This window comes from Gadus morhua, chromosome 9, assembly GCF_902167405.1.
Source record: "Gadus morhua chromosome 9, gadMor3.0, whole genome shotgun sequence".
In the NCBI taxonomy this organism is placed as follows: domain Eukaryota; kingdom Metazoa; phylum Chordata; class Actinopteri; order Gadiformes; family Gadidae; genus Gadus; species Gadus morhua.
The window spans coordinates 5,177,523-5,196,014 of NC_044056.1; positions in this window are offsets into that span (position 1 = coordinate 5,177,523).

Here is an 18,492-nt window from a genome sequence, read left to right on the forward strand (position 1 = left end):
GCTCCAGGGTGAATGGGTGGGCGGCGCCGTCCAGCCAGCCGGGGGGAGCAGGGTGGCTGGGCGGGCCGCCGTGAGAGAGATGGATTAAGGTATTTTACACACTCCTCATGGCCAGAGCACCAGCATTCAACAGAGCAGCTGGTTGGGTCTGTGTGTGTGTGTGTGTGTGTGTGTGTGTGTGTGTGTGTGTGTGTGTGTGTGTGTGTGTGTGTGTGTGTGTGTGTGTGTGTGTGTGTGTGTGTTAGTTAGAGTTTTCCGCCTCACACAGGGAGAAGGACTCGCAGATTGTCATGGGTACCGTCAGGTCAGGGCTGTTCAGGGACATGGCTTGAAGGGTGTGCGCGTGTGTGAGAATTAATCAAAGGCAGTATTACCATTGTTGGCGCCGTTAAAGAGCACTCTCTGGGCCTCGCACTGTGTATTCAAACCGGTAATCCTGGGAAACTTGCATCATCGCGTCTGGGAAATGTTTCCTACGTGACGGGTTTGATCTGATCATAATAACTCGGATCAGATCTGTTTTCACGTGGGATCATTCACAGACAATTTTCCGTTAGCTATATTGAACATGCATTGTTTATTGCCTGCACCCATTTAACAGGCAGCCCATGCACACTGGGCCTGATACCATTTGAGTTAATGTTCCGAGGTACAATTCTCCCATATGTGAAACCTCAAACATAATATGCTATATTAATGTTCAGTATTTCTCGGAATGCTAATTGATAAGCATTCTTGACTTGGCTGGTTTGCTACATTATCACTCACGAAACAAAACAAATATACCCCAAACTTTGAGCAACAACACTGACTTGGCTGCAAATTGAGGGGAAGAGCGACACAGCCCGATGCTAAATCACACCACACCCACGCGTGTCAGACGTGCTAGGCTGCTGAAGAATGGGCCCAGCGGTGCACAGACTCGCGCACAGACAGAGACAGGTTAAGGCTATGGCTGCTCTGTGCCTTTGGGGTCTCGCCAACCTGGCTTAAGTCAGTGGGAATGGTCATGAATGAGCTTGTCAGGCACCGAGGGTGTAAACCTGGATAGGATTACTCATTGCGCTAATCACACCACAGCAGGGGACGATTGTTATTAAATCTCAAGGGTGCGAGGGTTGGAACACAGTGAAGAACTGTGAAACCTCTTGAAGGCTCGGAAATATAGATGGAGCATACTCAAAAGGGTACACGAAAGTGTGGTAGCAAAAACATAAGGTGAAAAGAGAGTGTGGCGCATTGCGTTTAAAAATACACAAATAAAACATGTATCACAATGCAACAGAAACTCTTGCATGCGCATAATGTTCCCTTTGCACCCTTTCCTTTATTAAATGAAGTACAAACCTTCTTGGCGACTACTTGGTAAAAAGCCTTTATCTAAACCATCTTATTATATTGTTAATTTTTTTTATTATTATTGTTTAACATCTTTGCCAATATTCGGTTAACAGTGGAAAATTAGAGAAACTAAGATTAAGAAATGCACACTGTGTGTGTGTGTGTGTGTGTGTGTGTGTGTGTGTGTGTGTGTGTGTGTGTGTGTGTGTGTGTGTGTGTGTGTGTGTGTGTGTGGGGGGGGGGCGGCATGGTGTCTATGAACACTTGGACCAAGGCATTGCGACATGCTGTCTTTGAGCGGCCGTATCGATCTAACCTCTCCAGCGGACCCGTATCTGTGTTAGCATCAATGTAGGCATACTTGGAGTGTCCTCTGCCCTGGTTCCACACGCATTGATCCGAAACAAACAATCGATTCCCGTTGTGTAGAAGGAATGTTTAAAATGTTATGCATATCGTGTTACGGTGGTTTGATGTTCATTCAAATATGCCAAGTTTATCAGTCCATACTTTGGTGCTGGGATTCCAAAATTATGCATTAAAGTCTGTAAAATGCAGTAAATCTTTAGTTATGTAATGAAGTTGTAGAAAAGTGCTACAGTTTAAAGAGGGGTCTTCTTATCTTCAACTTTGAACCAATGATGTACAAAAGGTCCAGGAAAAGATACTGCAAAAAAAACTGGCAACAGATTTGTATTCTTGCATCAACCAGCAACGTCCAAATAACTGTATACATTATAGGACAGTATTGGCTGTAGTGGGTGATTGGGAAGGCTGGTCACAGGTGAATTTAATTTCCCAACCAGCAGATGCAAATCAGAAATTGGCAGATGGGGTAGGTCAACACCAAACTCGACACGATGGAGTTCATCGATTAAATGTTCCCCTAAAAGGCAGGCTGGACGGAGAAGGTCACAGCAACATCTTCCACGCGGGGGTAATGGAGATGCATTTGACCTGTCAAGCCAAGGTTTTGAGTGGGGCAGCGGGGAGCGGGTGCTCTTCTTCTGTGGTTGTAAGAGGCTTCGCGATCTTGTTAAATGGAATCCATCCATGCTGAAACTAACCGGAGTCCACTCCAACACAGACTCCGGAGCGTGTCGAAGCCCCCCATCAAGTCCTATCTTTAGAGTACGCCTCCAGTGGCCAAGGCTCGGCGAGTGTCATCTTCGCAGCCACCCAATGACTTCTAGAGTTTTCAATTACGCATTACCGCGGATATTAGGCGACCGGGGGAACGTAAACAGGGGGGATTAACATGTGGGGTTAATGGAGCCCAGAGCACAGTCATTAGTGTCAACGCTGGCACCGTGTTCGTCCAAAGGTCGCAGGTTCCAAATTGTAATTAATTGGAGTATCGCCATTTTTTGCAAAACGCCTGATATGGATTCTCAAAATTAAAGGATTATTAAAAACAAGCTTGATCTATATTGCAACTATTTCCCTTCCAAGGTGGTTCGGAGGAGCACATTCTTATCTCCTGGCGGCTCCTCGCTGGGAGAGGGTAATTTACTGCGCTCTGTTTACACGACCACACGGCTCGGGGAAAAACCTCCGCTGGGGAATTGAAAGACGGCATTCAAAGTGCCTTTGAGCAGCCTCTGTAGCCGCTGAACCCCGGTTTTCTGGTTGACTTCTGCCACAGTTGTTTTCAAAACCAATGGGGGGATTAGAAAGCGGCAGTTTGTGTGGATTAAGGCGCGATGCCCGCGCCTATAGAATGCCGGAATAATGGACCTGGGGCTGCTGGGTAATTAACATAAGGAGGGCAGATCGCTCTGGGAGCCTTTCTTCATGTGCGCTCCATGGAGCCACTGCAAGCCCTCACGCACAGGGGTGGATGTGTGTGTGTGTGTGTGTGTGTGTGTGTGTGTGTGTGTGTGTGTGTGTGTGTGTGTGTGTGTGTGTGTGTGTGTGTGTGTGTGTGTGTGTGTGTGTGTGTGTGTGTGTGTGTGAGAGAATGTACCTATATCATATATGTATGTTTATATACTGTGTACGGGCAGGTTAATCTAAACTAATCAGTATAGTTTCCTTCTTACATTTTTTGAGTGAGGTCTCTACAGTTTAATCTTGTACTCCATCGCAAGGATGACATAAATGAGTCGGAAACCCTGAAGTCCTAGTTAAACTGGAGTGGATGAAGTGAATGCATAATTGATGCGGGGGCAAAACATTTTTTTTCCACAAGGTGGACCGCACTGAGGAGCGAAGGAGGACACAGTGGAGCGGGGGAAGTGAACCATGAGATTGGTGATATTGACGCACACGTCTTTTTATTTTTATTACGCCGTGTTTGTTACAGCTGATAGAATGTGGTAACTGCAGCCTTCAACGCTCGAGAAGGCTGGGATAAAAAAGAGAAAAATGCCATGGCATGTCTCCCACCCTCTGTCAATGTGTTTCAATGTCTTGGTAAACGTTTCAGAAAACTCTATTCAGAAGCAGCTGGCCTGCTTTCTCACTCCGTTAATTTCCTTCCACCTTACAAGCACAAGAGAAGGAGGATTATCCTGGAGCACACACACACACTCGCACTCGCACTCGCACACACACACACACACACTCAGAGAGAGAGAGGGACACAGTGTGTGCCCACTTACACAAATCCCATCCCAAGCTTTCGACTTTGAGTACAGCAGTGCCAAAGAACAAACGTGTGAGGCTTGTTCTTTTTTCTATTAGGAATCTGCCTTAACAGGAGGATGTATATTGTGTAGGCGGTAGGATTAGCAGCTTGGCTAATTTGATACAGTCGCGGACACTGGAAGTTTCGTCTGACCTCACCGACCGCCTGCGAGCCATCCGTGTAGGAGGCCACTGCTTCTAGACCTTTCTTTCCACAGGGGAGCAAGCTGTCACCTGGCTCGTCCTTGGCACTTAATTAATCAATGGAGGCCATTGATTGGCCGCGTGTGTGTGTGTGAGACATAATAAGCTGCTGATTAAAATCGTTAGAAGACCATGTGACCGCGGACAGTCATTTATAACCGGTGTTGGGTTTCCAATCAGTGGTTGATTTTATTTATTGACCCGTCGTTATGAAGCTAAATAATTGAATTATTGATTGATTGACTTTGCTTTCCCAATGGATGTAGTACAGAGCCACGCATACGGCCGCAGGTATTAACAGGAAGTGCCTCCATTTACCTGCTCTACGTCATGTGCATAATGGCCTTAAGAGACATTTACAACTTGATTTGTATTTTCATTATTACATCAGGGAACATAGAAACGGCAAACCAATTAATTAAATTTGGTTTAATTGCTTCTAAAGTGGAATCTCGCATGACATTTGAGGCCTAATGGGCATTGCACCTGGACCCCGACAGCCTGTTGGTAAATGCTAGCTCCGAACGTTAACATGATATTGAGAGAGCATTAATTTTCTGATTAACTTCAGCATTAAGCATTATGTAATGCTCCCCTGTGGGGGAGCATTACTCCCCCACAGCATTACCCCCCCCCCCCCACGAACAATTAAGGCACTCTATATTAATTACTACTAAACAAACATTAGTATTCATAGGACATAGGCCAGAAAAAGTTTGAGGGGAAAAGGTAAACATTATGTAGGCCAACATCTAAACCGGGGTCTAGGCTCCCCATTTCGACGCAGCGAGAGGAGAGCTCCTTCTTTATGAAGTGGTGAATATATCGATTCAAAGTGGGTAAGTGCACTGGGGAGTTCGACGCCAGCCACTACACTTCATTTGTTCATTCCCCCCCCGTGTACGCTGCCTACCAGGCAGAAATAAGCCAGAGTGGCTCCTCGAACAGAGAATCGTTCTGTCTTGCATTGATAGCCTATTGTTTACGGTAGGCCATGCCTGCTCTTGATATAAGGCCGACACGTCGCGCGCTGCATAGCCAGGTTGCATCAAAGTAGTTCAGATAGAGTTGTCTCCTAACCATCTCAAAATGAATATTCATGAGCAAGCTAGAACCCATAACATGTGAAAAAAAATGTATTCATATATTTTGTATTCTGTATTCTGGGGACAGGCCACCAGAAAACGTATGGCGAGATTTTCACGGCAAAACGAGGATGTCTCGTTTACCCGCCTTCCTGTCTTCGAGGGGGAAGGAGGCCCGAAACAATTCTATCTGTATTTGTTCTTCAAGCGCCGTCATTGTGCTTCCAGGACCCTTCTATTTACGGGAACGGTATAGAAACGGTTAAAGGTCACATGGATGGTAATGCATTTTATACAAAGGACGGAAATTGTTTTGACACCCATGCGTCAGCATGTCAACAGAGAAGAGGCAATGAGGTCAGGGTGCACTGCATTCCCTGGACGTGGTCGCAATGATTTAGGATACACCTCTGTTTACTTTCATTTCATTTCAGCGAACACAAACTTTTATTTTACAGCTTGACGTTAACTGCCGATGTCTGCAGTAATATCTGAATCATGCAATCCTAATGTCAAACCAAAAACACTTGCGTTTTAGTTTTTTTAGAACACCACTGACACTCAAAGTCGACTTCTGTGTCCAGATGTGTTGAAGTGCCCTCTGGAATAACTTGCGTTGTGGTTTGGGCCGTAGCTGCAGCGCATTTCTGTAATGTCTAAAATGTTGTGCTTTCAGATTGATGAAAGTGTTTCCTTAATTTGCCGGTGTTTTGTACATTTGACAGTGTTTTCTTGAGTTGCAGTGCGTTGAGCTCTCGGGGGGCCACCGAACAATTGTTGAACGGTGCGTACCTGAAGGTTACTACTATGTCACTTTACATCTTTTTCCTTCTGTATTTGCATGGCATTGGACACTGGAACCCTGCATGTATTTACTTTCTCTTTTTATTAATCAAGATGATGTGATGACAATACAGAGTAATTTCCCATTATTTATGATGGCTACCCATTTTATGGAGCATATGAATAACGCAGACCCCAAACTATTACGCAGTTTACATCACAAGGAAGTTTATGTAAAAAGTAAAAAGTCAAACTATATGGTTGCATAACAACACCGAGGCACATATTAGTCGAGCCACAGCACACGGACACAATCATCCAGAGGATGATTCTGGAAAGTGGAAAGTGGAAAGTGGAAAAATCACACCCCATTAGCGTCTGTTTCCCATGACGGTCGTGAGAACGGTAATGGCAGTTAATAATACAGCAATGCAGCAAGCGATGCCACCGTGTTTTGAAGTTGGTTAAGGTACATCACCACCGCAACGTCCACCTCCATTCTTCTCGCTCTCTACAGCTGCTTCCATGGCCTAAAAGACCGCGTCGCCTCGCACTGCTCACTCACAATCCCCTTCTCTGTGTCTGAATAGGTCACTCAGCTGTCCGTTGTCTGGCTTTTCTGTGTAATTACCTGGGTTTAATGACATGGCAAGCAGACACTGTCTAGGTAGCTCGAGGTCGCAGATGAATATGTAGAGTCATGGGGCATTCGGTCGCCCGAATGACAATTATCGAAGCATTATTTGTTTACCGTCCATCCATCCATACCTTCGTCTGTCTATTTATCCATCAATCCCTCTGTCCATGATCTACCTTCTTTCCAAATATAAAACCACCTCTCTGTCCAACAATCCACCGATCTATCAATATATTCCATCAATCCATCCGTTGATTCATGATCGCTCCATTCATCTATCTTTATCCGTCCATGATCGATCCATCCATCAGTCTCCTCTAACTATTTATTCATGACCATGTTTCTGGGTGGCTGGGGAAATTGACATTATGTTGTGGGCCTTTGGGCATCCCGAACAGGATGTCGTCGCAGAGTAACTCACTAAATACATCTGCATGCATGTTTTACCACTTAACCATCTTGTATTTGAGAGGGAATGAAACTCTTCAAAGACCTAAGTAAGGTTCTAGTCTGACGTCGTATCAGCAGTAAGGTGGGGGCGCAAAACAAAATGCAACTTTAATCTTCTCCACTGAGGAAAATGTCACCCTGATGGTGACATTCAAAATAGTTGAGAATGATGTCCTTTTGTAGGAACTTACCAAAAAAAATAATAATATTTGTTTGAAAATACAAATTTGAACGCTTTGTACTTCAAGGAAGTATAAATCCTTGTATGAGTTGGAGTTGAAAGTGAAGCTATTATAAACAATAACACGAAAAGAAAGTATCTGAGGTTAACTTGATAACCCTTTGCTGTCAAAGCAGACAAGCGTAAACCATTTGTCTCCCTCCCTGCCCGTCACTGGCTTGACTGTTGCTAACTTGACGTAGCCTACCATAAAGGACATTTAGGAAGAGATTGCTGAGCTTAGCGGTGTCAAAAACGTTAGCTTTTGTTCCATCAAGTAAACATTGAAAGGGATTCTCCTCCCCATGCTTCAGGCTTGACATCGTCAACACATAATGGTTCAGGAATAGTGTTTAGGCTTTCTGGTGAACACGGCCTACCAAAGCCCTATGTGTTTCCTGTTTCTCCTCTTCCATCCTCCTCCCTTTCCTCCTCCTCCTCTCCTCCTCCCCCTCTTCTATTTCTTCTTCCATCTCCCCCTTCTCATCTTCTGTTTCCTTTTCCTCCTCACCTCCTCCCTACCATTCTTCTCTCTCCCCCTCCTCATCCCGACCCCTCTTCTGTCTCCTCCTCCTCTTGTCTGCTCCTCTTCTTCCTCCCCACCCTCTGCTTCTACCCCCTCTTATTCCTCCCCTCCTCTTTCATCCTCCTCCTCCCTCCTGCACAGTAGGCTCATCAATCCCTCAGACTCCCCAACCTGTGTGACGGCATTCTAGCAGATGCGATATCAGCGAGGAGGTGTAGTAAATATACTATTGATTGGCTATCAATTAGAATTTCCCGAGATAAGGAGGAAAACCGATGGGGGGTGTATGCTTGGCTCAGACCACCTACACATCGCCCCAGCGTCAATCATCAATCTGGTGGTAAGCATGTGCACAAGCCTCATAGGCACACGCACACAAACCGACATACACACTTGCAAATACACCCTGTCGAGGCTTTAACTGATTGGTCAGTGAAATACCGGTAGATTTAATCCCATTTGTGATATCTGTGTTGTCATATTTATTTGGCACGGTTATATTAGAATGTATTATTATTATTATTATTATTATTATTGCTGAACAAACACGGTTGAAATCTTGATAAAACAAACATTATTAGATAGAGTGCAGTCAGTCACTTTCCTTTCATGTGAAGCATAGTAAGTGAGTGATTGACTCAGGTATTCACACCTAGAGGCCCAGGCAAGTGTGTTTTCCTCTCAGACTCTGGCAAACCAGAACCCAAAACAATTACCTTGATACTTCTGATGTTATTCTATTCTCAGGTAAAGCACGGCTTGGAATGAAAGTGTTTTACCTGTTTAGTTGGTCAATGAAACCAAGTAAAACCCATTTACTAGGGTTCCAGAGTTCATTGTCCTGCTTCCTTAAACATTTGAAAGAAGGAGTACAGTTGATAAAGTACACCTGTATAAAAAGGGGAGACACACTAGCAACTCTCTTTTTATTTCATTTTCATTGAACCAAAACACACCCTGAGGCAGTTAGAGCTGAACTAAAGAAAGCCTTTTGTTTGATTATTCAGTTTTTAAATTCACCCCAAAAATAGGTGCTAGTTCAACAGCCGGCAACGACATTCAACTCAATTGTTTCATCATCATTTCTTTTTGAATGGCTGCCTTCAGGGTTTTAGCACTCTGGTCAGGCTCCGGCCTTGATTCTCAACTGCAATTTGAAGTCTCAGTTATGTGTCAGACACGGGAGTGCATTAACTCAACCCAGCCATCCCCCGTCTCTTTCAATTTCATGACGAAACATGCATAAATTCAAAGTATTTTTGAAATGTTCATGTAATGTTCACCACAAACGGCGTCCCTATAATGAAATGCAATATTTCAGATTACTAGCGTTGGCATTTGACAATTGAAGTGAGGTCCTTGTGTAATAGTTTATTAAATGTCACATTCAAAAGAGCAAATGTCCAGCAGTATATCTGGACAACCACATTTCAGTTGGAAATAAAAAAAGAAATGATATGAAACTCTGCAAACTTTCTATTGCTCATTAATTAGCTTCAGGGTGTTGGCCATTTTCCTTTAACCGCCATTTCTCCTTCTCCATGGGTTATTTATCAGGGAGGAGGTCAGAGACATTACTTTGTCCGTACTTTGTTCAAATTGTATAACCGTTTGAGGCCAAGTCAACCAAACAACAATGACACCAATAAAAATCCTGTTCAAACAAGCACTTAAAATAATGGATCAGAAACCTGTTGGCCTCATTGCCAGATTCTCAAAAAACATAATTTACTGGGTTTTGACAGCTTTCTAAGCTTTTCATTCTTAGAACTTATTTTCAAGTGTGTGAACAACCTTGCTCCAGAAGTACTTTGCCAATTGGTAAATAAACGAAACGGTAGAATTACAACTAGGGGTTCAACAAACGGGAAACAACACCCTGACAATCATCCTTCACAGTAATAGGCACTAAACTGTGGAATACATTACCACCGGACATCAAAACATTGACAGAGCTCAAGGTTTTTAATACACAATGGTTGAAACTGAATAAAGCCTGTGAACATTGACCCTCACACACAGTGCACTTGCACGGGCAGTACGCACGCACGCACGCACGCACGCACGCACGCACGCACGCACGCACGCACGCACACACTAATCGTGTTCCTTGTTTTTGTCCTTATGTGTCTTGTATTTAATGTGTTTCGTATTCTAACATGTGTATTGTGTGTAACTTTGCTTGTGTAACTTTTAGTAAAGGCCTAACGAGGAACGGGGTTTGTTAATTAGTCTTGACTAGAAACCTGTATGCATTGCATCTATTTAATATTTTATATGAAACGATGTACAATGCATTTGCTCAATAAAAATAAAAATAAATGAAATAAATATTCAGTCAATTAGCACTTTTATTAGACTGAGGCAGTAAATTCATAGACATTATATTAAGGAGCTTGTCGCGGGGTAGGGATCTTGCTTGAGGATGACCATAGGTACGTTTGTGGGGAAACTGGGGATCAAACCGAACTCCACTGTGGTTGGGAGTCGAACACATTAGCTACCGCACAGCAGGATAATATGGATAGCGTCGGGCAGGGAACCCCTGACCCCTATTAAAATGTTGGCATCGTGTTGAAGCTCACCGAAGAGGAGTTGTTGAATAATTGAGACCAGACTGGTGCCAGGTTCCCTGCTGGGTGTATGAGCCGTGCACTGACACACCTTCTCGGTGAGCTCTGGAGTTTCATGTGCTGAAGGGGGCTAGTCACTTCAAGATTTTTGTTTCTTTCAATTTTTCTATATAATCGTTTTTTATATCTATACTTGTACAGTGACTAGAATGCCCTCCTAATCTCATTATGCTAGACTCTTGAAAATCTGTTTTCAAACTAGTTTGTCTTCATGTATTTTGTTCCATATAGTCAGAGGTTATATTTAAAGCATGTGCATGATGACGGTGATCATTGATCATAGATAATCGTAGCGTGTTGAATACTATTTTCTTTCCTTCAATTGCAATAATCCTGCCATACTCAATTGCAAATACAGAACTAATAATTTCTGTCCTTTCTGGTTGCTTCACTTCCAGGGATTTGAGATACTTCAGAACCTCAAAATAAACCACTCATTCAGAGTAAGCTAAACCTTGAACCACCATGAGTGGCTGTTCAAAACATCGTTCCATTCATCAGCTGAAAATATATAATAAAGGTATTCAGTATACTGTATTATGATGACACAAAAGGTCACAACTCCACAAAAGGAATTGCAAGAATGATCAATTGTGAAATTATAGTTCTAGTATAGCGTTGTATGAAATAATTGTATCGCAACAATTGCACAAATTTTCAATGTATACTAAGGGGAATGAAGTTATTAAAATACAAAAGCTACAATCTATGTCGCAATACTGAATGTTTGAATGAGGCATGGCAACATTGAATGTGAAATAAAGCAACAAATTGTGTTGGAGAGAGAGAAGTTCATAAGTCCATGTCAATAATCTATCTGTACCATTCTGCTGAAGTGCATCAACACAAGAACTGTTGCTAAAAGGGTCATGTTTCCTAATTACACTGTTTCAGGATCGTACACAAGAGATCTACTTGTCCCTCCTTACATTTAGGCCTAATCCCATTTCTACCCCTTACCCCTTCCCCTTACCCCCCCCCCCCTTGTTTTGAAGGGGTAAGGGGTAGAAATGGGATCCCATTTCCCAATCCCTTAGCCTGCCCAGAGCCGTGGCTGTCTTCTGCTCAAAGTGCAGGCTATCACTTTATGTGTCACTCAAAAAACATTGGCAGGAGGATCGTGTGCGCCGTCCGATCTTTCCATTTATATAACATGACGGTCCACGAGCACACACCGATAATCTGCCTTGGCCAATCTACAGCTGTGGACTGACAAGTTAGAGTGATGATGAATCTCTCTTCCCGGGAAAGAGTCTGCAGAATATTCATAATATTCAACGGTTTGCCGGTTTTAATGGAATCCCAGTGACTGAATCCTGCGGGGGGGGGGGGGGGGCTGTGTTTGGGCCCCGGGGCTGCTGAGACAAGAGGAGGAAGAAGAAACGCCTTTAAAAATGAATGAACTTGAAAACGAGAAGGTTAACATGATTCATGTCGAAACCTATTGGGGGGGGGGAATTGAGGGGAGAGGGGAGAGCTCATTGCAATGATGAGCGTCTCTTCTGGAATTCATTTGTTCAACGTCACATTCAGCCACGGCGACTGAATGACATTCATCTTCATTGTTCATCGTTTGTCTATTGTCTTCCAATCCACGGGTGACAGGAGTCGCTGTGCACCATATCTCACACACACACACACACACACACACACACACACACACACACACACACACACACACACACACACACACACACACACACACACACAGTAACACTCAGACTGTCACACACACACTGTCTGGCATACACACTGTCACATGACTAGCCGCGACACAGTGTAATGATGGGGAGTTGTCAGCAATGCATTCAACAGCCATGCCACTATGTGGGTATTTCTGTACACACACGCTTCAAAGACCAAAGGGTGTCATCTTGGTTGGTAAGTGGAATAATTGTGGCAAAAGAAAATCAGGAATTGTGAGAGTGACTTCAATGTTAGGCCCAGACAACTGTAATGACTTTATAATGGCAACATAACGTTAGTGAATGCCTGTCAAGGTTTTTATAAAAATAAGTGTTTCTCGTTTGGTGAGTTTCATGTTATTTAAGGATTTGTCACATAAATCAGAGTTGTTTGACTTTAGATTTACATGTAAGGTCTGACGGACGACGAGTTCAAATTCAGGGGAACATTAAACTTTATTTTGCCTCAAATTAATTTCAACAACCCATGTTCCTGGGGGCGGGGATCTGTAGATGGGCACTACATGAATTGGGTCCCTTCTGGAAACAACCTGTCTAGCGGAACTTGGCCAACAGTGAAGGCAAAGTCGGCCAGCACTGGTTAACTAAAGTTTCCCCAAAGCTGGTGGGAAGAGAAGCTAAAACACTGCATAACTCCGTCACTCCAACTTTTGGTTTCCAGCCCAGACGGTATCCAATTCCGCTTCGGAAGTTTGTCTACAGTGTTGTCGAACTTTTAGATTATTTTAGGATAATTACAAAACACAAAACACAAAAAAGCACTGTTTTGCTCTTACACAAAAAAAGAATAAAACAGTGTGCGACACAAAAAAATATGCTTTTAAACATGTTTATACTAATAGGGGTGAGCACCACTATCTGTATTTATATGAATCTTATATTTTTATAATTATTTTCTATTTCTAGTTTTTTTGTATTTAGGCGAAAATTGTCAAGTGAACAGTTTATCAGAGGCTTAATAAAAAGTATGAGAAAAAAAATGGATGAAATTGTTGTGTAAAGATTAAAGAGATTATGAAGATCATGGTGAGATTACGATGGCTAAAACAAGGTCAAAATCAATGGATGTAAGAATTGCCACTAATGGCGCATCTCCACCGTAGGGTGCTGGTCGGTTCGGTGCGGCTTGGAGTAGTGAAGGTGCGGTTCGGCGCAGCTCGGTTACGGCTCGCGTTTCCACCGGCGACAGTACCCTTATGGTAGGGGGGGGTTTAAGCTGGATGGCGATAGGCGTGGCAGCTATGTTAGCATCGTGACCTCATAGCAGCCTGACACAGTGTAGCCTGCTAATAAGTCCAAAGAAAAAGAAGAACGCGCACAATGAACAAAAAGCAACAATGTAGTCCGTCCAAGAAGGACAGCAAAGTTTTGCGAGACATTTCTTAACTAAGCTTTCACCGTTGTCCGGAAATACCTTGATGGTAATGTATTTGTTTGTTATTATCCCCCTGTAGCACGGAAGTCCGATTCTGTCGACCAATCAATGGAAGAAGTGTGTAGATCGAACTAGCCGGCACCCTTTCAGGCCCCCCGTACCCCAACGGAGGAGTACTGCAAGATGAGTACGGCTAAATACGGCTCCGTCCGGGTCACGCCCACTTTTGGCGGTGGAAACGCGATCCGTGCCGCACCTTTGCGAACTGAACCGACCCGCACCCTCCGGTGGAAACGCACCATAATGGCCTCCTCATGGTTCTTTGCACTCTAGTACAGTTCGGATACCTGAGATGTTTGACAAGGCCACACCATTGGTTACATGTAAGAACTGCAGCCTGAGACTTTGAAGGCAAAGGTTAGGTGCTTCAGCGCCTGCTCAATGTCACTGTGGGACCCCGGGAAGAAGGACAAACACTCTCTGCAAATAGCAGCGACCCAACCCCTTTGGTCACCACACTGAGCACTCTGTATCTCAATGGCACATAAGTATCCTACACATGAATGTCAAGAACGGAAGTGTAGTGTTGAAGGAGAACCCTTATGTCAACATGGTGGTCTCTCCTCCCAGCCACATGTGCTACTATGCGGTCACTTAAGAGAGGCTTTTATCCATTTTCAATTTACAGTCCCTTTACTATTCAGATAAATGTGAATAAGGGAAAGTACTCAGGTTAGGATCTGGACATAGAGAACTACACCTCCTGCCTTAATGTATTCCCAGGGTCGTCCTCTTAAGATTTCTGCCAATCCCAAAGAACTTGTGTAAACTGGATCAGCAGACTTCCTTGACTGGTAAAGAGCTGGTCCACTGGCACATCGCCAGGATGCAGTACACAACATTGCACCCACCATTCCTTTGGTTACTTAATTTTCTTTCAATTTATTTAAATATATACTCACCACCCTACCCCCACTTCCTACGTGCAATAACGCTGCTACATGCGGTGATACAGTACGGTTGCACTGCTGAATTCAATTTAATTTAACATGTATATATATTTTTAAATTTTAAATTTGAATCACTATCTACTGTGGTGCTCTCTGAAATGCAATGCACAACATGCAATTTGTCCTTATCTTCATTTTTAAAACTTTTTATATTTTTTATTATTACTATTTATTGTGCTGCGCCCTCTCTCTCTCTCTCTCTCTCGATCTCTCGATCTCTCGATCTCTCTCTCTCTCGATCTCTCTCTTTATATTAATACTGTACTTGACTTGTTTGAACTGTCTGGTTTATGCATAAATGGTGAATCAAAAACTTTGAACTTTGAACTTTTGAACTTTGAACTTAATAATCAAACTCCCGACCTGGGATACCATTCCAATGGGATATCATGACCAGAAATCCACACTAGGTAATAGAGGCTTCCCAAGACTACGTCACCTACCTTGTCTTATCTGTCATTGTAGTGCAGGAGAGAACCAGTAAAGAAACATGCTGTCACCAAACTGCTCTATGGGTGCCAGGACTGGAGAAGCATAGTGTGGTTAAGGTTTTGACTCCCCGCCGAATGGTTTCCGGTTCGAACGATTGTCCTCAATCAACCTATTTGCACAGGCATCTTTGCACAGGCGACTAAGTCTGCAATTGCTTAGAGCCAGGTCTGCGCATAATTTGAACAAATAATTATGGAAATGTTGTCTTCTAAATGATTAATAGTCGGTAGATGAGTGCTTGGTCAGCCTAGTAAAACATGGAGCAAAGAAACTACATTACCCATGGACCATTGTTGTAAACCACCACCTTCGAGTGTGTCTCTGAGCACTCCCTCTCAGTGTCCCTCTCTGCTATACCTGGATGCCATGCGGGGGTTCTTCTGAGTTGTGCTTAACATACAGAAGAAAGAACGCTAAGGAACTGCACTAATGAGAGAGCGATGGGGAGAGGGATGGAGAGAAGCTTACAGAGACAGACTCAATTAGCGATAAAGATGGACTGCAGAGGGAAAAACTGAACTTCTGAGAGTGAGACAGATGAAGAAAGGGATGAAATATATGAAGGAAACGAGAGGGACAGATGGAGCCCCACAACACCAACCTTTGATGCAACATTTTTATTATTACAACTATTCCTTTCTTTTTTGCATTCCTTTTTGCCTCTCAGTGTCAGAAACTGTTTTATCATGCTTTATAAACTAGACAGTTGGAGAGGTACTTGATAAACATTGGAGTTAACATTCTGCTGACTCATGCTATCTTTGCTACAAAGACATGCCACACTGGTCTCTGAAACCATCGGCCAACAGTGGAATGCATAAACATCAATATTTTTGGAGGTGCTTCAGGTCCAGATGATATTTCTGCTAATCTCCATAAACAGATATCAAAGCTGATAAAAAAACTAAATCGCCATCAAACGATAGCCGATGGCTTTCGAGATTGTATGTCTCCCCACAGACTGTTTACCTGCACACAACCAAAAATGTGCAAAACGTGATTGGTCAATGCTACTCGGACTACAAACTGAAACGAGATCGCTTCGGATACCAAAATGTTGTCCCGTTGCCTACAGATTCTGCATTCATATGCAGAGGTCAGTTTATAGAGATGAGTGCAACACTGACTGTACACCTGTACCCGTGAGGAAGTGTGTGTGTGGGGGGGGGGGGATCTCATAACTGTAGGGTTTGGGGGTACGCAGTCGCTTCAAATGGACCTTCCCGAAGGTATTTGATCTGTTCGATGAAACGCAAGTAGGACCGCGATACTCATTACTCATAATGCGGTCATTTCAAGTACCGTGTCATGAAAAACATATTTGGTTGCTCATTAGATAAGGTTGTGGATTGGTCATGTTTGGCTTCTTTGTCAAGTCAGATTTTCCTTTTCTTTATGACATGGGCAATATTGGGAAAGTGAGGATGTTTATTTGATATTACTTGTTTGATATGAGACCTTAGTATTACATTCATGTGAAACTATTAGATGTTACTGTTTTTAAAGATATTGTGTAGATAAACCTTTTTAATATTGTCTAATAAAAAATGTGACTGATCGTGATGTCAAGACAAATGCTTGACTTTGTCGTGATTGCATAACATGACCGCAGTTGAATCGCCTCAAATATATTTATACAGAAACGGTCAAAGCTCAGGGACACTGAGTGTGTGATGTATGACCGCCCAGTGTTGGAAGTCATTTGGATGTGTGTGCCTTCAAAGCATGTTTGTGTGACCTCTAACCTCCCCGCACATCAATGCCGTTATGGCCGCTATTTATCATGCAGCTTTGAACTTAAGTGAAATGGTGTGTATTGGTGCGTTTCTCTCTCTCTCTCTCTCTCGCTCTCGCTCTCGCTCTCTGTGTCTCTATCTATGCTTCTGGCTGATGATGGCCTCCATGAGTACATCGTACTTGATGGGCTTTGAGTCCTCAACCTTTATCATGCACTTTTTCCCATTTACCAGAGGTGTGTATGTATAGATGACAGCCCATTCCTACCAGGAACCAGATAAATCACCAAGACACAAAAGTTTGAGTTACCACGTTTTATATTATATATCATTATGACAGCGATCTCTCTTAGTGCCTCTACAAGGCCAGGAAATTGATTGGAAACAATTCTAAGAATATTAGACATAATTCTTTAGCCATAATTGTTAGCTATTAAGTCATTAATTTGACTTACCGAAATCTCTTTCATTATTTCTTGGATTGATTTGTATTCACAGAAAGAAAAGTTAGCGATCTGAAAATGTCTATCAGGGTTTTAGACAGTAACCCCCCCCCCCCCCCCCATACTCCTGATCACACAACTGTATCGGGTCATTCTACTGTTCTCACCAAGGTTCTCTGCAGGCGGCAGGGCGATATTGATTTTGAGAATTAAGGAAATGCCAACCATCTTGGCAAGGGGTTAAAAACGATGAGACGCTCTGACTTCTACACCCACGTTTGTGTTTCGTGGACAAGGTCAAATATTTGCCCTGTAAATTGACATTTAAGTGTGTTAGCTCTTCAAAAAAAACTCTGGCGCAGCTTGTGCAAAGAATATTTCCCTCAAAACCGTAGTCCTGATGCTCAGCCCTAGCCATAGAAAGGTTAGACACATTTTTCTCTGCTGCTGGGAAGGAACCGCGGTAGACGACAACTGACTTCATTCCTTAATCTCCCATCAGGACTGGCTTTTCTAATGAGAAGCTGTTCAATGGAACTTGAACGTTAATCAGGAATCAAGAGACTTAGGAAAGCTGAATCATTGTATATTTAATGAAGCCCCCTTCTTTGTCTGTCTGTCTCTAGATCTCCCTTGCTCTCTCTCTGCCTCTGTCTCTCTGCCTCTCTTTCCGCCTCTTTCTGTCTGTCTCTGCTTCTCTCTGCCTCTGTCTCTCTCTGCCTCTGCCTCTTTCACCTCCTCTCTCTCTACCTCTTTCTCTGCCTCTCTTCCTCTTTCTCTGCCTCTCTCTGCCTCTCTTTCTGCGTCTCTGTCGCTCTGCCTCTCGGTGTCCCTCTGCTGTTTAGTGACGTGGAAGAGCCATCGTGGTGGCTTGGTCTCTGATGACAGCCAATTGATGAGGAAGCAGGAAAAGAGGTCTTGATTGGTTAAAAGGGGATACACATCCCCCTGTAACGAGATATTACACATCGCTAAAAGCATTGTCAGTGACTGTGAGGGCACAAAGTGTGTTCTAAACGCCATTTTAGTCAAATGTTGAAAATACATAACATACACACAATTGCTGATATGTCAGCTGTACCAAACCAGTGTATGTATGTATGGGGTATGGCTAGTTTGAAGGTTGTTTTAATGGGGATTAGGCAGAGGGTTTAAAGGAGACATATTATGGTGTTTTCCCAACAAGTTAACATAGTATTTGAGTTCCTGAAAACATGTTATTG